Here is a 21,826-nt window from a genome sequence, read left to right as displayed (position 1 = left end):
TGAGCCACCAGGGAAGTCCTCCCTGTTTTGTGGATGATTCCACTAAGAACTTAACATGTAATCCTTGATCCATCATGTTGCATGGATCTCAGAATAAAGTTTCATCATAAAAGCTGCAGAGAAATGATGGATATTTAATCCTGATAATAACTATGTGGGATTAATGTATTTGATTCTGTTTTACATTTGCAGAAGGATTAAGTCAGTGGCCCTATGTTATGCCACTTACAGGGGGATAATCATGGTCAGAAAATAGGTTTGTATAAATATGAAGCTCCACATTTATCCATTTCATGTAGATCTTTAACCCAACGTTATTTCAATAGTCCTTTCATGAGAAAATAAAAGTAAAAGATTTGAAGGCAATACATAATACTATCTACTTATTCAAAGAAGCAACTTCGTTTAGCTCGGTCACTATACTCTAAGCAGCACAGGTCAGAGATTCTTGAGAGAAGGCAGACACATGTCATGAGCTCCAGTGATCAGCTAGGAGTGTAGTGCAATGCCACACTGTAGGAAGGGTGAACCTGAACAGAGCTCAGTGGGCTTGCTGAGTCGAGGAGACAGAGGTAGGAGCTTCGGGAAGCCACAGTGGCTAGAATTTCAGTGGCACCAGGAAAGAAAAGATCCGGACTGAAAGAGAACTCTAGAGACCTACAGGGCAGCTCCCTTAAACATTTGGCTAACAACATGGATGCGTGCGTACATGCTAAGTCACTTTAGGTGTGTCTGACTCTTTGTGACCCCATGAACTGCAGCCCACCAGGCTCCTCTGTCCAAGGAATTCTCCAGGCAAGAATACTGGAGTGGGTTGCCATGCCCTGCTCCAGGGGATCTTCCCAACCCAGGGATTGAACTCACGTCTCTTACATCTCCTGAGAAGAAAATACCTGAATCCAGAGAAAGAACCACTGGAAAGAAATACCTTGGCAAATTTCCCCAAGGCTCATATGGGACTAGAAACAGGTCATGTTCACAACAAGAATTTAAATGCCTAGTATCATGGTGTATTGAATCCTTAGAAGATATTGCATTAGTAGTGAAGATAAATTAGCCCTAGACTAAAGGCTGAACTGAACTGGATCTACCCTAAAAGAGAATAAAAGCAGAACTTAAAACTGACCTATTAAAAAATAGTATCTGTATTCTAGAGCAACTAAAATTTTTTAAAGAATTCCTAAAAAATCTGTACCCCACAAAATATAAAATGAACAATGTCTACCATCCAATCAAAATGTAACAGGCAGGCAAAGAAGCAAGATAATACAACCTATAATGAGGAGAAAAATTATCCAATAGAAGCAGAGCCTGCAATGACAAAAGTGATATGATTATTGCATAAGAATATTAAAACAGTTGTCAAAATAGAGGAACAGAGTATCAATGAAGGAGGGACAATGTCAAGTGGAATAACATACATGTAAACTGGAAGCTGACTACTATAATGCAGGACTAAATCCATTTTATAAATTACTAATTATGTTTAGAATAGTCTTGATTTAAAGTGTAGTGAATATACAAATAATGGTCACTAAGAGTTAGACTGTGAAGAAAGCTGATCGCCGGAGAATTGATGCTTTTGAACTGTGGTGTTGAAGACTCTCGAGAGTCCCTTGGACTGCAGGGAGATCCAACCAGTCCATTCTAAAGGAGATCAGTTCTGGGTGTTCATTGGAAGGACTGATGCTAAAGCTGAAACTCCAATACTTTGACCACCTCATGAGACGAGTTGACTCACTGGAAAAGACTCTGATGCTGGGAAAGGTTGGGGGCAGGAGGAGAAGGGGACGACAGAGAATGAGATGGTTGGATGGCATCACCGACTCTGTGGACATGAGTTTGAGTGAACTCCGGGAGTTGGTGATGGACAGGGAGGCCTGGCGTGCTGTGATTCATGGGGTCGCAGAGAGTCAGACTCGACTGAGCAACTGAACTGAACTGAACCATGTTTCAAATATCATAATAGTTTATGTAATAAATGGATACATTTCCTACTGTTCCTGCTTTTAAGGATTTCACAGTCTTTTCAGGTGCAGAGAGCTTCCCCGGTGACTCAGACGGTGAAGAGTCTGCCTGCAGTTCAGGAGACGCAGGTTTGATCCCTGGGTCAGGAAGATCTCCTGGAGAAGGAAATGGCAACCTGCTCCGGTATTCTTGCCTGGAGAATCCCATGGACAGAAAAGCCTGGCAAGTCCCAGTCCATGGTGTTGCAAAGAGTCAGACACGACTGAGCAGCTAACACTTTAAGTGCATAAGGCAAGTAGAATCTCTGCTATTTGTCTGGTACAAGGCAGAATATATGAGGTACCATGAAGAAAAATAAAATTTAGAGCTAGGCACAGAGAAATGCTTTGTAGAGGGAGAAACACCTGCTGGGTATTTGAGGGTAAGTAGAAATCTGAGGCAAATTATGAGGCACAGAAAATTGTACCTGTGTGTGCCTGCTTTGTCACTCAGTCATGTCTGACTCTTTGAGATCCTGCAGATTGTAGCCCACCAGACTCCTCTGTCCTTGGAGTTTTCCAGGCAAGAATACTGGAGTGGACTGCCATTTCCTCCTCCAGGGGATCTTCCCAACCCAGGGACTGAACCTGAGTCTCCTGCATCTCCTGCATTGCAGGCGAATTCTTTACCTCTTGAGCCAAATTGCAGGAAAGGATTAAGAAAAATACAAGGGTCCAGAGAATAAGGAGTATGTTTTAACAGTAAAAACTGCTATGGTGCTTCACATAAATTAGGAAAGAAGGGAAAATTTCAGAAATGGAGCTAGTGTAGGTGAAATCCTATTGTTCACTTGCTAAGTTGTGTCCGATTCTTTGTGACCCCATGAACTGCAGCATGCCAGGCTTCCTGTTATTTCCCTATTAATTTCTACTACCTTTACCAATTATTTTAAAAAATCCAGGGAATAAATTAGAAATGCACTCTTTATGTTATACTAGTAGACATATTAATTTGGTAGGACTGTTTTTACAAAGTACCACACCGGGTGGCTTAAGTAACACACACATATTGCCTCACAGTTCTGGACGCTAGAAGTACAAGATCCAGAAGTGTACAAGGTTGGTTTCTTCCAAAAGTCGTAAGGCAGAACTTGTTCTACACCTCTCTCCCTAGCTTCTGATGGTTTGCTGGCAATCTTTGGCTTTCCTTCCCTTGTAGATACAGCATCCCAACCTCTGCCTTCACCTTTACAAGGCATACCCCCTGACTGTCTATGTGTCCAAATTTTCTCTTTTTTTAAAAGGACAAAGTCATGTTGGATTAAGATTCCAAACTACTCCATTATGACATCATCCTAACTTCGCTAATTATATTTAAAATTATCCTGTTTCCAAGTAAAGAGTTAAGTACCACATTGTAAAGTGCTAGGGGTGACGTATCCAATATGTGAGGTCTGCTGCTGCTGCTGCTAAGTCACTTCAGTCGTGTCCGACTCTGTGTGACCCCATAGATGGAAGCCCACCAGGCTCCCCCGTCCCTGGGATTCTCCAGGCAAGAACACTGGAGTGGGTTGCCATTTCCTTCTCCAATGTGTGAAAGTGAAGTCGCTCAGTCGTGTCCGACCCTTAGCGACCCCACGGACTGCAGCCTACCAGGCTCCTCCATCCATGGGATTTTCTAGGCAAGAGTACTGGAGTGGCTTGCCATTGCCTTAGGTCTGGAGGAATACAATTCAACCCTTCTTCAATAGTAGGGTGATGTTGGCAGCTGTATAACAAGAGAAGGTCTTGGTCGGAATTGTCCTTTAGCAAGAGTCACCTGGCAGCAGTATGTGACTCAATCTTGGAAAAGTTCTGGCCACATCCTTCCTCCTTTCCCTTGTATCCAAACACACACACACACACACACACACAGTAACGAAGATGTTCCCTAGATCCACTATACCTTTCCCCCAATTTCCCTGCCCTTGCTTATGCTCTTCCCACTCCCAGGGTTTCTCTACCTTGCTTATGACTAATTCCTACTCTTCCTTCCACTCTCTTCTCCTCAAATGTTTTAATCATGTTGATAATACATAAAATCATATTATCACAATAATATCCAGTGCATTTCAGGAAGTCTTTCCTAAATATGCTACACTCCTTTTAAATGGTAGAGTTCACAATCCTGCTATCATGACCCCATCTTTTTTAAAAAAGTTAACATTTGTGTGTTATCACATGTACTATACTTTCTTCTAATCTGTGTACATAGTTTTTTTCTCCATGAAATCGTGACACACTTCAGGTTGGATCCAGTGTCTCATTTACCCCCGTCTCGTTTGCAGCTAGCCCTGTGTATGCTATAAAATAAAGGCCAAAGATAAGTATATAGGTAATTTCCCCCTATTACTTAAAGTTCATTCTTAAATTAGTGTGGATTACAGAAAGTAACAGCTACATTGTGCTTGCTATATGCCTGGCACTGTTCTAAGTGCTTAATATATATTAACTGATTTAATCTTCACAAAAACTCAGTGGGTTGGATATGACTATTATCCCATTTTACAGATGGTTAATCAAGCACAGAGAGGCTCAGTGACTTGCCTGAGATTACACAGTAACGGTGTCAGATGCTACAATCCAACCCTGACCTGCTTTGCCAAACTGTTTCTCAAAAACATTTGCTCTCTCAACCAGAGTCCTATATTTCAGAACCATTTCCAGCCCTGCCATTAACCAGCTACATGGTTTGGAACAAAGTTATTCAATTTCTCTGTGCTTTAATTTTTTCAGTTCTAAAGTGGGAATAATGATAGTACCAGCCTCATAGAATCAATACATGTAAAGCATTTAAAATGGTTTCCAACACTAAGAACACCACACACACACACACACACACACACACACACACACACACACATACATGCATTGAATAACTGAGAATTTATTGTATACTATGTAGTTAATTGAAGCCATACTGCCTCCTGCTGATGATTAATGGTGTCTGGCTTCTGAAGAAGGATGGTATTGGCAGATTTTTTTTTTTTTTTTTTTTTGCCTTTTTATGAAGGATGGGACTGGGCTGTCACTTTCTCTGAAAATGAGAAAGAGGAGGTCAGAGGTGTTTGTGATAGCAACACAAAGGACCTTTATATGGCTTTAAAAAGGATCGCAGTGTTAGGAGTCTGTGAACTTGGGCTTCCATTGGCTCACAACACTCATCTTGACCTCCTCTCCCTCCTTGTAAAGGGCAATGGAGAGGCACCAGGTAAGAAGGAAGAACACTGTAGAAAATCTTTCAGAAAACAATCTTGAAAGGAAATTAAAAAGTCAGAATTCTGCACAATAAGAAAATCCTGTTCATTGAGCCTGTTGAACAGTTATCAACAATTCTTTAGAAGACTCCAGCAGTTTACATGTGGAGCCAGTTGCTTTCTAATTGCTACAGCAGGCTACCACTGGGAAGAACAAAGGAAATATTTAGCACATCGTAAATTCTTCTGCAGCCCTGTGGAGTGGCTGGAGTTCAGATTACACGTTTATAACTAGCATTTGAGAGCAATTTCTACTTCACTTTGGGAAAGTTTTAGGGGGAAGTTGTTCAGCACTGTGCCTTCTGGAGAAGGACAGACCAAGTGTTTAAATTCAAGAATCCAGTTCATCCAATGAAGCTTGGAAAGACATAACAATGGAAAACTCTTTCCCTTTAAAATTTGCTTTTTAATGGGAAGTAGATTACTCAGTGGGTGGAAAAGTATACCTCAGATACACTTAGCTTGGGGGGGAAGGTACTCTGACAGCTCTGTACACTGGACAGTAGTTTTCACATGGGCCAAGGCTGAGATAGTGAAGAATAGACTGGACCTAAAAATAGATTCAATTCACACAGCCAAGGACAGTAAGCAGGAGAAAGGCAGTAAACATGTTTCCTGTCACCAAAAATGGATTGAAGAAGCTGCACCTCACAGCTAGGGAAGAAACCATCCAGTAAGAAACCAATAGCCCGGTAAGAACAACAAAAACGCCACTGGGGTATGAACAGCCAGAGGCCAGCTAAGATGGCTCTCAAAGCTACTGTACTCATGGTACAACAGGTGAAAGTGTAGGTCTGAAGTGTCTTTGCCATTGAAGAAGATGGTTCAATTCTCTGTAAAGTTTAGTGGGTACATATTCTTAGCAAATACAATATATTCTGGAGTGATTGGCTGATCGTCTATTATGAGTTGCCTCTTGCTTTAGGTCCTTGTACCCAGTACAGCCATAAGGTCTACCGTGTTATTCTCACCCAGATGATTGATAAAACATAGAAGGCTATTTTCCCCTGTGAAAATAAATGAAAGTCTACCCCAGCACATGGCAGATCAGACTGAGCTTCAGGTCTTTCCAGTGACTGAAAAATGAATGCTTTTCTCGGTTGGTGACGGCTACATTTCCCATTTTCCCTGCAAAAGAACTGGTAATCTTACCAAATTTCAATCGCACATTGACTAATATTGGGGGAAGTTCCCAAATAAAGTAAAAATAAGAAAATAATCTAGATGAGTTTCTTACTTATTGAGACTAGTTTCAAGATAAAATCTCTGTAGATTTAAACTACAGAACAAACCTTTACTTAACTCTTTCAAGAGGAACATAAACTGTAAACTCAGTATTTTCCCTCTGGCCAAACTTAGGATTGTAGCATTTTTTATTTGTTTGAAACATTAGTGAGAAGGGAATATTAGTCAGAACATTAGTAGGAAGGGTGTTAGTCCACCCGTTAGGTTTTGGTTTTGCTATATAAATAGATAAGCTGATTAAATTGAATAAAACGGCCATTTACTTGTTACCTTTGTTAATTTAATATTTATAGTTTCTCTTCCAACATCTTTTATCATTTTATGTAATTATTAGCTATTTGACATAAAAATGTTTCCATTATTTCATATATATAACCTGTACCTCAGTAAGAGAGAATTAACCCCTTTTTTGGTTCAGTTCAGTTCAGTTCAGTCGCTCAGTCGTGTCCGACTCTCCGTGACCCCATGAATCACAGCACACCAGGCCTCCCTGTCCATCACCAACTCCCGGAGTTCACTCAAACTCATGTCCACAGAGTCGGTGATGCCATCCAGCCATCTCATTCTCTGTCATCCCCTTCTCCTGCCCCCAACCTTTCCCAGCATCAGAGTCTTTTCCAGTGAGTCAACTCGTCGCAAGAGGTGGCCAAAGTATTGCAGTTTCAGCTTTAGCATCAGTCCTTCCAATGAACACCCAGGATTGATCTCCTTTAGAATGGACTGCTTGGATCTCCTTGCAGTACAAGGGACTCTCAAGAGTCTTCTCCAACACCACAGTTCAAAAGCATCAATTCTTTGGCGATCAGCTTTCTTCACAGTCCAACTCTCACATCCATACATGACCACTGGAAAAACCATAGCCTTGACTAGACGGACCTTGGTTGGCAAAGTAATGTCTCAGCTTTTTAATATACTATCAAGGTTGGTCATAACTTTCCTTCCAAGGAGTAAGCGTTTTTTAATTTCATGGCTGCAATCAGCATCCGAGGTGATTTTGGAGCCCAAAAAAATAAAGTCTGACACTGTTTCCACTGTTTCCCCATCTATTTCCCATGAAGTGATGGGACCAGATGCCATGATCTTTGTTTTCTGAATGTTGAGCTTCAAGCCAACCTTTTCACTCTCCTCTTTCACTTTCATCAAGAGGCTTTTGAGTTCCTCTTCACTTTCTGCCATAAGGGTAATGTCATCTGCATATCTGAGGTTATTGATATTTCTCCCAGCAATCTTGATTCCAGCTTGTGCTTCTTCCAGCCCAGTGTTCCTCATGATGTACTCTGCATATAAGTTAAATAAGCAAGGTGACAGTAAGAAAGAATTAACCCCTTTTTTGGTTACTCAGCATATATTCTGAACATAATCTGGTTAAATAGTAAAGTTTTTTTTTTAACTTGCATGATTAAAAAAAAGTGCTAAAAGCAAATGAAAAATGATTTTAAACCATTGAACTGGTCTGAATTGCCTTCAGCCTCAATCTGGTACCCACAAGAACTACAAGAACGCATAGCATGCACACTCTGTTGCTTGCAAACAAAAACAAGATTAGCCATCCCTATGTAAAAAAGTGTATACATATTTTCAGTATTTGAAAAAATGCCTAGAAAAAGAGTGAAATATATGAAGTGATGAATAGTAGATAAATTCTTGTTCAGTAATATGGTGTTTGTTAATGTACACTGTCAATTGATTTTCACTAAAAATTAAAATCTCCACACAATTAAGAGACATTTAAGCTCCACCCATTGACTTGCTTATTTCAAGCATCGTGTTACAAACAAAATCCATTGCAACCACCCGCTTTGGATTTCAGTTTGAGGGGATTTATTCTGCACTCATAGGTATAAATACTGGCCTAGCATAACTGATGTCATTGGAAGTTTTATTGAATAATTAATTGCTATGTTTAACCACAGATTCTAACCACAAACTCAGGTATTAAAAAAGCTAGTATAAGAAAAAATCAACTCTAATAAACATGATTCTAAGAAGGAATCTTTTATTGTTGTGAGGCTTATTAAAATTGAAGGTCTCATGTTTTAAGAAGAGAAAAAAAGGAATTCTTTCTCTGCTGTGGAATAAATGGACTATCTCACCCATGAATAATGATTAACGTCCTTTCACTCAGAAAAAAAGACTTGTAGGGGTTCACACCTGCAGCATTCATGAATTACAGGCCCCATTCCCTTGAAAGAAACTTAATAATCACTCTTCACAGGTGAAGTGTGCTTCAGTTGGATATGAAAAGTTGAGATAAAACCAGTCAGCTTTGTTTCCAGTGCTGTGATTTTCCCAGCATTCCACCCCCTCCAGTCACTGCAAAAATACTTGAGCAGCTTTAGAGTTATCCAAAGGTGGTGTTATAAATGCCTTTTCTTCTCAGCTTAGTTCTGTGTTTATCAGTGATTCAGAGGTGGTTTTAAAGGTCAGAAAAACAAGCTGCCTGAACACTTGGATTCAAACCCAAGTAATAAGGTAGGCATTTTTACAATTGTTCTCTTCCTATTGCCATCCAGGTCTACACTGACCTTAAGTTTCCTCATTCTGAGCCCCAACCTGTCAAATTTGACTATATAAATACCAATGTAAATATACATACCATTTAACTAGAAGTATAAATACAAAGTATAAATGAGTATAAGAGTATACATAAGCTTGAGGAGAAATTCAAACATAAATATAAATGAATGTAAAAATATACACAAATTTGTTTTCCCAATTTGGGAGAAAGATTTTTGATTATTTTAATTGCTGTTTTAATTCAAGGAAGATGTTTATGATCTCTTTTTTTCTGCTTACATTCCACATCAATGGCCCTTATGTCATCAACGGCTTGTTCATATATTTTCTTTGCTCACAGGCGCTTTAAAAAATATCAAGCCATAATTTTGTAACTAAGATATTTTGTGTTAAAAAAAAAATCTGAATTTCTCAATTATTTGAGCTCTTCAGCTCTGACAACACTGCACCTATATTCCCTTAGGAAGAACTGCCAGGGCCTGAGCTTGGGATCACTTGCAGAATGGCTGTGTACAGCCTTCTATGAGACTCAATTACTGTTTCTTGCCTGAACATCCAGTGTGCAATCCTAGAATAACCACATTGCCATTCCTTCATAGCCCTCATATCTCTTCACATGGTTGGTTACCTGCTTAGTAGTCAAACAAACCATAATTACTTCTCAGTCTACCCCTGTGGGGGCTTAGACCTTCCGATGGAAAGTGAAATTTAGTTGTGTATTCTCTGTCCTTGACTTTAAGACAAGCATTTTATGAAATACTGGAGGTGAAAAGATAATAAAGCAATTCTACCTTCAAGATTACAATTTAGTTGAAAACATAGAGACACACATTAAACATGGAAATAAAATACACAGTTGCAGTGACACAGATAGGGAAATGAGAGTTTGCAGAAGAGGGTTACCTGACACAGGCAGGATGTGGATCGTGTGGCAGGATTGAGAGGAGAGGGGAATATGTTCAAATATGGGCAGAGATATCTTCTCTCCTGGGCCTTTAAGATAACAAAGGATTTAGGAGCAGCCAAGGGTGGGTGGGTGACAGGGAGGGATGAGCCAGGGATTGAATCTTATTCTTGTTTTGTTGAGGCTTTATTTATGATAACCTCCTTTTTGACTTCCATATGGGTGATGATCTTATTAAACAAAAGATAACTCAATATATAGGTATATTTATATATAAATTACATATCAGCTATTTCACTGTAAGTTCTTTCTCCAGCTTTGAATTCAGTGTTATGTATACCTAATATTGAAATGCTTTTATAAATGTGGCTAACAGCAAATTTGATCACTGCGAACCATGTATTTTCCAAACATATATTCATCTCTGTGCATGCTAAGTCACTTCAGTAGTGTCTGACTCTTTGCGACCCCATGGACTGGAGCCCTCCAGGCTCCTCTGTCTTTGGGGATTCTCCAGGTAAGAATACTGAAGTGGGTTACCATGCCCTTCTCCAGAGGATCATCCCGACCCATATTCATCTTTACTTCAGAATAATTCTCAGATTTGCCTCTATGAACAAATCTGTGGATATCTGATAACATGTAAGAGAATAAAAATACTCTAAGACTGCTTAGTAAAATGGGAACTCATCTCTCTCTCTCTCTCTCTCTCACACACACACACACACACAAAGAAACCTTATGTGTTAGGAGCTAATGCTATTAGCCACTACTGAGATTCAGCAAAATGGACCTTAGACACTAAAAAGAAGGTGACATTTTTTCAAGTGTTTAGAAATTGTTTTAGCATTGTCCATCATTTGGGTTTGAAGAGCCAAATTGTTCATTGCATTTCAAATCTTAAAATTCCAATTAATTACATTTATGATTACAAAAAAAAGAAGTATGTGTATAAAAGCAAGTCATAAAGCATTCTAATTTAACTATAGGACTCAGGATTTTCACAAATAATTCATTTGTAAAGTGCAATTTTGGTTTCTGATTTAAAACAACAAAATAGAATAAAAGAAGTGAAGTCCTTGTGGGGTTGGCATTGACATGTTTAAAAGGATAGCTCTACTTTTCTCCCATAACAGAAATGTAGTTTGCAAAGAATGAAACATGTTAATATTGGAGTATCAGGATTTCTTTTTAGGTAAAGCTATCTTTTATTTGAAAGGTTTCAATATCCAGTTATGAAGCAAAATAAAGTATTTAAGTCTCTTCCTACAAACGTTCTTTTTCAGTGAAATAATGTCAGTCATCAAAAGCCATTTCAAGTGCAATCCATACCATAGTAGTTAACCAGATAAGTTCAAGTTGGCAATTCTTGCAGAGTGTTAGGCTTTCAACTGTATTACCAGTTCTAGTTTCTTTGTTAGTTGAAGTAGTAAGCCTGCCAGGTTTTTTTCTTTCAAAAGCTTATAAAATTCATAGTTAAGAGGCTGGTCCATGAAAACTTAAAAACAAAGGGGAAGATGAATTCAAAAGCAGCTGCTTATGCAGTTTGATTGTAGTATTTCACTGCAAGTCATGATGTCTTCACAGCAGCTTCATACTTAAAAGATTGTGAAAGTTGATTGATTGTTCCCAAACTGCTACATAGTTTTATTTGATTAACTACGTATATTTTTGCCAATATGTCTGGCTACCTATTTAAAGTTAGTGCATTGCTGGCAGTATTACAAAAACAGATTTTAAGGATTGGAATCAGATTTGGCAGTAAAGGCTTTAGTTCCAAACTCATAGGTGATCTTAAAATTTCATTTGACATAAAAAGAAAAAAACCTTTGCAATCAAAAACAAAAGACTGTACTTTTGTTGAAAAAAAGCTTTTGGCTGCTAAACATGTTTATTTTCCCTATATATTTGCTCTATTACTGATTCCTTTGAAGACAAATTTTCAAGTGATATGGTTTTAAAAACTTATACACACACATTTAATCGAGATCTTTTTTAGATGTGAAGTTAAATCTTAACTTCTTTAAAGTAAAAAAAAGAACATATTTTCAAAAGTTCATTGCAATAAAAGAATCTTTTGTCCTTCCTCTTGGCATTTTAAGGTTTTAACGAGTTGTTTATATATCTCAATGGCTTGAAAAGACAGATGTATTTTATGTAATCTTCCATGTAAGCTTTTTTCATTTCCCTTATAAATTACTTTTCCATATTTTAAAATGTAGTTATGTTTTCAGGGAAAAATGGCCAAAAAATATGAGCCGTTATTTGCTGGCCACCATGAACCTTTAGATAAAGTAGATATAAATCACAGTAAGCAATAAAATTCCATCCTAAAAATAAACCACAACTTTATTGAAGAAATATCTATTAAAAGCGTGTTGTTTCGTTTTCATTTTACCTGAACATTAATGTTTGAGTTTCATTTGAAAGCTAACTGTTCACAACCCATGTTTCATATTCTAATTAACATAAAAGAGATCTGTTTCAATTAAACAAAGGACACTTCCTAAAGATTCAGTGATGAACAGATTTTATACTCCATGATTAGGGTAGTAAATTACATGCAACACACTGGAGGAATAAAAGAACAAAGATGCCAACCCCTGAAATATATAATTGAACGATAATAATTTAAGTACACATGTCAGCTTGTGTGTGTAGCAAGTTCAACCCACAGAAGCACAGACCTAACGAAATGGTTTCTTGCTTTTTAATCTCCATAAGCCTTTCCTGCCGCTTTTAACTCTTATAAGTTTGAATACAAATCAAATGGAGACCTTAACTTCATCTGGCACTGGAGTTCAGAAGACAAACAGAAAACAAAACAACTTCTGAAATGGTTTAAACAGACTAACAAATGTGTGCTTTGATGGATGATTAAAAACCTCTCAAAATGAAAGAGACACCGCTTAGTAGATGGTCCACCTTAATGTTGCTGTAATGGGTAATGTGAGTCCTCTGGTTTATAAATACCTGATTGTAATTAAATAATCCATCCCAATTTTGCAGTTAAGATCCAGTAATTTCTGTTATTTGTGGGACATGCTTTAAAAAAAAAAAAAAGCTATGTGAGAGCTCCCCCTATTGGCTCACAAGAATGCACACTGTCCCCTGAAATACACTTCTAAATATCCATCATCAATAGACCATTTCAGAAGGTTAAGGATTATTAAAAATAATGTAATTTGAACTTATAATTGTATACTGTAGAAACTGAAGCCTAATTACATTCACTGTCATGGAACAAATTTAGTGGTAGCGTTAGGATTGGAACCGTGGAACTTTGTCTCTGAGTCCTGCTTTCTCCGTAATATAGCATGATGTCTGGCAGGTCATAAAATTCAGAAGTGAGAAAGAGCTAATGAGATCCTACTGATTCTAACTCCAGCCTCCTCTGGCCAAGGAGACCCAGAGAGGCTAAGGGACTTGTATAGATCACATAGCTTCTTACTAACAGTGCTATCTCACTACTGTCTCTACTTAGACCCTGTGTTCTGTCTTATTTGCGGCCTCAGATCTTAACATTCTTTTGCCCTTTAAAAATATGCTTTTTCAAAAATATAAGAATTTGAAATTCTGGAAGATGTGAAGACATTTGTAGTCACTAGATTAAGTATTCCTCACTGTTTGGTGATACATACATTCTTATTTTCTGACAGGTCTCCCATTCTTTGAATACTTATAGAGCTATAAATGCAATTGTGCAAAATGATAAACTGCTCTTAAATCACAAAAACATAAAATGTATTTAATTTGAGTTCTGATGAAAATACTGATAATTAATTGGCCAACATTGATATAACTGCTATCATTTCTGTAATTCATCATGAAATGTTGTGGAGTCCATTTATGAAATGAGTGAAGTTTCCCCTTCCACCCTTACCTGAAGATACAGAGATGGATTTATAAATTAAACTAGTCTGTTCACTCCTAGAGGACAAGGGTGACTTTATACATCTATTTTCATACATTTATTGCTTTGCCAACATAATTGCTAGAACACAAGTCTTTGAATGAAAGCTCTTGATTTATCCTTGTTTGTTATTCAGCTTTGATTGATATCTGCTCAAAGGTGCCACTACTGATATCTTCACTCAAAGTGGGTGGAATCCCACAACTCTCAAGCCTTGTTCCAGACATGACACTCTTTCAAACTGCCAAGGTCCTGGGCATGTTACTAATTTATCTTCCTTTTTCCTATGTGCTTAGCCTCTGCTGTAGCTAATTGTAGAAGTACAGGTGAAGAGATACCAAACATCTGTTGAATAAGAGCCTATGCTCTGTGATAAGAAGAATTAGACGCATGTTTTCAAATAATTTGGGACTAGAATACCTGTCTCCTTGAAAAGTTGAACTTAATCCATATATTCTTTCTACAAGTATGACTAAAAATATAAAGGCAACAGAAAATGTGGCTATATGTTACTAAAATTAAGTACGTATTTAGCTTTTTTCCCTGGAATTGTTCACGTATTTTAATTGTTCAGTGATCTGTTATCTTTCTGGATCTTTCCCCCACCACTTCATCCCAACATTGGCCACACCCCCTCACCACCCTTCCCCATCCCCTGCAAGATAGAAAAAAATCTCCTCAAAGCTCAATGCACAAAAGAATATTTATACAGTGTATTTTATCAAGTTTGAAAATCAGATTATTGTATTCCAAGATGATACATGCAAAGTACAAATCAGATAATGAAGTATCATTTTCTATGTTTGATTTGCCTTTCAAAGAGAGTTAAATAATAATGGTTAAAAAGTGTTTTTATTCACTTTCCTGTAGACACACAAGTAATTTTTTTAAAGGTGCATGGAATGGCTTTCAAACTTGATGAGCATAATGGATGCAATAATGCATACCTTTGACTTTTACAGCTATAACCTCTCCTTTAAAATAATATAAAAAAAACTTTGTTATGTAGTTAACTATCTATGCTCTATATTTTGTTTACTTGAAAAAGTATTAGAGAATTACAAACTTTAGTGGTATATTAGTCACTGGCTTCACCTTCTGGTTTCAAAGAACTCATCTTAGAATTTAGAATTGGAATTTGATAGTATGTCATATTGGCTTCCCTTATAGTTCAGTTGGTAAAGAATCTGCTTGCAAAGTAGGAGACCCAGGTTTGATTCCTGGGTCTGGAAGATCCCCTGGAGTAGGAAATGGCAACCACTCCAATCAACATTCTTGCTTGGGAAATCCAATGGACAGAGGAGCCTGGCAGGCTACAGTCTATGGAGTCACAAGAGTCAGATATGACTTAGTATGTCATATTAAGGTAACTTTGACAATAGAATTTTAAGAATTGGGGAAAAAAAGGAGAGAACTAATGGATGTCAGTATTTTCCAGCAATAGTGCTTCCAACGATATAAGAATGAACAATCTCTTATGTGATCTGGAGAGTTGAGTCAGACGACAGAGATGAAGCAGAAGCGAGAAAAAGAAAGCAAGTGACACGAGTAAAGGAACTTAAAAAAAAAGGAACAGTGAAAGTGGACTTCAGTCAGGTACTCAAATAATTATCTAGTCTCAACACCAAGTTATCTAGCCTCGGTAGGGAAGATCAGTCTGCTTCGTCTGTATTTCCTCCCTGTCGCTGTGGATATTCTCCTGTGAGGGTGTGAAGGCTTTGGTGAGGGACGCTCAGTGCAGCCAGAATGCTAAGAAGTTTGGCTACTGACAAGTAAAACAGTGGAGCTCATGGGGGTGTCCCCGATGGCTCAGCAGGTAAAGAATCCGCCTGCAATGCACAAGACACAGAAGATGCAAATTCCATCCCTAGGTTGGGAAGATCTCCTGGAGAAGGAAACAGCAACCCACCCCAGTATTCTTGCCTAGAAAACCCCATGGGCAGAAGATCCTGGTGGGCTACAGTCCAAAGGATCACAGAGAGTCGGACACGATTAAGGGACTAAGCACACCCAACCACATGGTTACATTACTTGCCCAAAAAGTTTTTAAATATTAACATCCACTGATGTCATCCCAGGCAGGGCCATCAGAGTCATGGGGTGAGCCCATATTATGGCAGCAGACATTTCAGGTTATCAGCTGTTACAAATGAAGCCACTTCTTTACTTTCATTGAACCTCATTTCCTAATTCTAAAACTTTAGGATGATTGTGTTTAACTTGCAGGGTGGTTGTGAGAATTAAATGAAATAAGGGATGTGAAATGCCATGGAGGCAGTAATTATCCTAGTCATTTTTAGATAAAATCAAACAAGAGAAGCTGAAGAGAGTGACTAAAGTTGGGTTCCAAAAGATGTTTATGACAAGAACACAGTGATGATTTACATTTAGATATCTTTTTCTAAAATACTTCAGAACACTAAGAGTCAAAAGGGGAAAGCTACATGACTGCTTTGATAAACTCTGACAAAATCATTTGATATGTTTTACATTTATTTTGGAATTAGAAAGATACTTTAATGAAATAAAAAGTATATACTTATTGAGGAAACTAAATGTTACCATTAATCCAGGAATAAGGCAAGATAAGAAACACTAAATAAACCTGCCCCTTTTCTGATATTATTTCCCTGGTGGTTCAGGCGTCTGTCTACAACGAGGGAGGCCCGGGTTTGAGCCCTGGGTTGGGAAGATCCCCTGAAGAAGGAAATGGCAATCCACTCCGGTACTATTGCCTGGAAAATCCCATGGATAAAGGAGCCTGGTAGGCCACAGTCTATGGGGTCGCAAAGAGTCAGACACAACTGAGCAACTTCACTTCACTTCATGTATCCCTTTAAAAAAACAAATTTCAAAAGCCATATTTTGTTTGTGTTTTCACAGGTGATTATAAACTTACAAAGATAATATGTTACTAACTATGCATTTAAAAACTTAATTCATTATGGAATGATCCAAATTGTGAGAAATATTTACCTAGACCATTGAACCAAATTCATAAAAATCAGTGTCACAATATATTTATTTCCATCTTTGGAAAGTTGGGGAGTATTTATAACTAGCATGAAAGTAACATTTTGATGCAATAAAAGATTTAGTTAAAATAACCCTGAGTTAGTAGGTAAGAGTAACTGCAAAAGGGTATTTGATTACATTAGATCAAATCAACTGGCAAATAGTTTTCTTATTGTAAATGGAAAAACTAAAATTAAGATTAAAAATGTTTTCTGTACTATCCCACCTATTCAGTTATTGCTCTGTTCTTGCTCTTTGGGAAGTCTTTAATTTTCATTTCAGTAATCTTCAATACTTTTGGCTGACTTTTTTTTATTTCTTAAGAAAGAGTTGGGGTATACAATTGTAATACACATGTAGCTGGAAATTCTAATACTTGATGTTGGAAATTCTTCTAAATGAGAACTCTCAGGTAGAGTTGCAGTGGAAATTATTACTTAAAAGAAAAAATGGGAAATGTTTTCTTCTTACTCCAAAGATTGAGAATAATGTCCTTAGAGTGATTTGATGCCTCTAGCTTTGAGTGGCTGTGAAGTTATTAACTGCTGAGATATGTCACAGCGCCACCATGCCTCCACCAAACAGTGCACTACCTGCATGCATAAGGATAGGCTGAAAGGTGAAAATTCTCATTTTGGATGGAAAACGGAGTTGGTTTTCATTATAAGATGATATGGTCTGATATCATAATCAAACTTCGTGGGAATCAGAACACGTAATAGGTTCATTCTGCATTCTGGAGACACTTCTGAAAAAGCAAATTCATGGTGAAACATGGCAAAAATATTTACAGTAAACTTTAAACATGAAAAGACTGAAACTTCAAATGTATTATTTAAGCAAACTAGCACAAGTGAAAACCTGATTTAGCAACATTTTAGTCTCTTGAAATTATAATATAGAAGTGACTTCAGATGTTTTTAAGAATAGATAGAGCCTTATTAAATTATTTGCATGGGTAGTTTCTGACAGTATGTACATTAGATATTCTTTTTGAAAAAAAAATCCTTGTTAAAAAATCCTAAAAATGTTGGATAAAAATTTTTTAAAATCCATCTTTTAAAATGCTTAACTATCCTGGAAAGAAATGAAGAAGGCAGATTCACAGAGGCCAAAAAGAACAAGCAAGCATAAATATGGAGATCTATTACAGCACTAAATTGGACAGCTGCCCAGGACATCTGCCAGGTCTTGGTGGCCCAAAGCTTTCTTTCCATGGACTAAGTGGACTATAGGTGATCAGGCCTATGGACTAATCAAGTTGGGAAGTTTAATTGTAGAACTCTTGTCATGCCAAAACCTTCAGAACACAACATCTTTAGTAAAGAATGAACTAGAAAAAGTACCACACCAAAAGGAAAAACTAAAAAAATTGGCTGCCGAGAGAAGAAGAAAAAAACCCTTTCCTGAGAATTTGTAACCACAAGCAAGGCATTACTCAGGTTCTGGGCCAGAATTCATTCTATTTGTGTGGTCTAAAAACCCCAAGATGAAAATTTAAATTGATGTTGGGTTGCTAGTGCCTCTAGCCACCTGGCAGAAGCAAACATTTATCTTCTGTAGGGGAATACATACTAAATCAGAGCCACAAAAAATACCCTTATAAAGTGTTACAAATATAAGATCTCAGTTCAAAAATTATAAAATACACAAAGACCACAGATTCACTTGTAATAAAATATGAATGCTTAATTCATTCTGGGGGAAAAAAGTTGGGAGAGTATGACAAAGGAATAACAGATTATCCCAGGTATGAAGGGATTTCTTTTTTGTGGGGACGGAACTCAACCAGTAGCACCCAGTGACTAGACTAAATAAGAGATCTGACACAGCTGAAGAGTGATGTGGTAGATTAAAAGATATACAAGAAATTATGCAGTTTTTAGGACAGAGAGATAAGAGATGAGAAATAGTAAAAATAGGTTAAAAAGTGTGCAAGACAGAGTAAGAAAATGAAAACTATTTTGAATTCTAGAATGAGACAGTAGAGAAAATATGGAAAAGGCAATATGTGAAGAAGTAATTGATGAAAATAGTTAAGACTGAGACAATTCAGTGCATCCCAAGCAACATATATAAAAAGGGAATCCACATTTGGACAAACTGTATACATAGAACTTCAAGACAAAAAGAACTGAGGAGAAAAATTACTTATAAAGGAATGAAAACTAGACTGATACCTCAATAGAAAAAAAAAAGGATTTATAAGACAACATGATAGAGTTTTAAAGTCCTGACAGAATTACCTGCAAACCTAGAATTTTATGAAAGCATCTATTAAAATATTTTACATATTTTGAGGACATTCTCTGGAGAATGTCCTGAAGAATAAACTTCAAGAACAAATATGTTCCCCAAAGAAAATTCAGAGGTTAAATAGGAATGATGAGCAAAGAAAATGATAAATGTGAGAATGGTCTATACAGAATTTGATTATATAAAATGATAATTGACCAGTTTTTGAGGTTAGAATAACTCAGAGCCAAAAAAATGAATAAGAATAACATATAAAGGGGAAAGAGTGTGTCGAGCTCATTCATAGTGTCCAGACTTGCTTGAGAGAAGTAAATAAATTGATTAAATCTAGACTTTATTAAGGTAACTATTGATTTTAAAATTTCTGTTTGTTAATGTGGTGTATTACGTTGATTGATTTGCGGATATTGAAGAATCCTTGCATTCCTGGGATAAAGCCCACTTGGTCATGATGTATGATCTTCTTAATGTGTTGTTGGATTCTGATTGCTAGAATTTTGTTAAGGATTTTTGCATCTATGTTCATCAGTGATATTGGCCTGTAGTTTTCTTTTTTTGTGGGGTCTTTACCAGGTTTTGGGATTAAGGTGATGGTGGCCTCATAGAATGAGTTTGGAAGTTTCCCTTCCTCAGCAATTTTCTGGAAGAGTTTGAGTAGAATAGGTGTTAGCTCTTCTCTAAATTTTTGGTGGAATTTGGCTGTGAAGCCGTCTGGACCTGGGCTTTTGTTTGCCGGAAGATTCCTGATTACAGCCTCTAGTTCCGTGCTTGTGATGGGTCTGTTCAGATTTTCTATTTCTTCCTGGTTCAGTTTTAGAAGGTTGTACTTTTCTAGGAATTTGTCCATTTCTTCCAGGTTATTCATTTTATTGCCATATAATTGCTGATAGTATTCTCTAATAATCCTTTGTATTTCTGTGTTGTCAGTTGTGCTTTCTCCATTTTCATTTCTAATTTTATTGATTTGGTTCTTCTCCCTTTGTTTCTTGATAAGTCTGGCTAGTGGTTTGTCAATTTTATTTACCTTCTCAAAGAACCAGCTTTTGGCTTTGTTGATTTTTGCTATGGTCTCTTTTGTTTCTTTTGCATTTATCTCTGCCCTAATTTTTATGATTTCTTTCCTTCTACTGACCCTGGGGTTCTTCATTTCTTCCTTTTCTAGTTGCTTTAGATGTAGAGTTAGGTTATTTAGTTGACTTTTTTCTTGTTTCTTGAGGTGTGCCTGTATTGCTATGAACTTCCCCCTTAGCACTGCTTTTACAGTGTCCCAGAGGTTTTGGGTTGTTGTGTTTTCATTTTCATTCATTTCTATGTATAACTGCCATATGATCCAGCAATCGCACTCCTGGGCATACACAGCGAGGAAACCAGAATTGAAAGAGACACATGTACTCCAATGTTCATCGCAGCACCGTTTATAATAGCCAGGACATGGAAGCAACCTAGATGTCCATCTGCAGATATCTGAATGGATAAGAAAGCTTTAGTACATATACACAATGGAGTATTATTCAGCCATTAAAAAGAATACATCTGAATCAGTTCTAATGAGGTGGATGAAACTGGAGCCTATTATACAGAGTGAAGTAAGCCAGAAAGAAAAACACCAATACAGTATACTAATGCATATATATGGAATTTAGAAAGATGCAAATGATAACCCTGTATTCGAGACAGGAAAAGAGACACAGAACAGTCTTTGGGACTCTGTGGGAGAGGGTGAGGGTGGGATGATTTGGGAGAATGGCATTGAAACATGTATGTTGTCATATGTGAAACGAATCACTAGATCAGGGTCGATGCATGTTATAGGATGCTCAGGGCTGGCGTGCGGGGATGACCCAGAGGGAAGATAAAGGAAGAAGGGAGGTGGGGGGGGTTCAGGAGGGGGAACTTATGTAAACCCTGGGCGAATTAATGTCAATGTATGGCAAAACCAACCAATATAATATTGTAAAATAATTTGCCTCCAATAAAAAATAAATTAATTACTTAAAAAAAAATAAATAAAATAAAATTTCTGGACTAAGAACAGAAACAGAATGTAAAACTTCTAAACTACTAGACAGCAGATGCATACATGCAAGCATGCATAAAAATATCAATAAATAAATTTGAAAAGATAAAAATTATTGAAATTAGAAACTAAGTTATTATGACTTTTTAAAAAATTTACTTCATTAAATTATTGTTGATTTGCAATGCTGTGCTAATTTCTGCTGTATAGCAAAGTAACTCAGTTTACATATATATATATATATATTATGGTTTATCATAGAATATTGATATAGTCCCCTGTGTTATACAGTAAGACCTTATTGCTTATCCATTTTGTATATAATAGTTTGCAACTGCTAAGCCCAAACTCAAAATCCATTCCTCCCCGATCTCTCTTCCCCTTGACAACCACAAGTCTGTTCCCTGTGTCTGTGAGTCTATTTCTGCTTTGTAGATAAGTTCATCTGTGTCATATTTTAGATTCCACATATAAGTGATATCACACAGTATTTGTCTTTCTGACTTACTTCACTTAGTATGATAATCTCTAGATCTATCTGTGTTGTTAAAAATGGAATTATTTCATTTTTTATGGCTGAGAAATATTCCATTGTACCATGTTTTCTTTTTCCATTTATCTGTCAATGGACATTTAGGTTGTTTCCATGTCTATTGTGAATAGTGCTGAACGTAGGGATGCACAGATATCATGACTTATAATAAAGCAACTACAATT

Source organism: Moschus berezovskii, chromosome 10 (genome assembly GCF_049115385.1).
Source record: "Moschus berezovskii isolate FMDL1 chromosome 10, NW_MosBer_1.0, whole genome shotgun sequence".
Lineage (NCBI taxonomy): Eukaryota > Metazoa > Chordata > Mammalia > Artiodactyla > Moschidae > Moschus > Moschus berezovskii.
The sequence above is the reverse complement of the archived record's forward strand: the minus strand, read 5'-3'. Positions refer to the sequence as shown.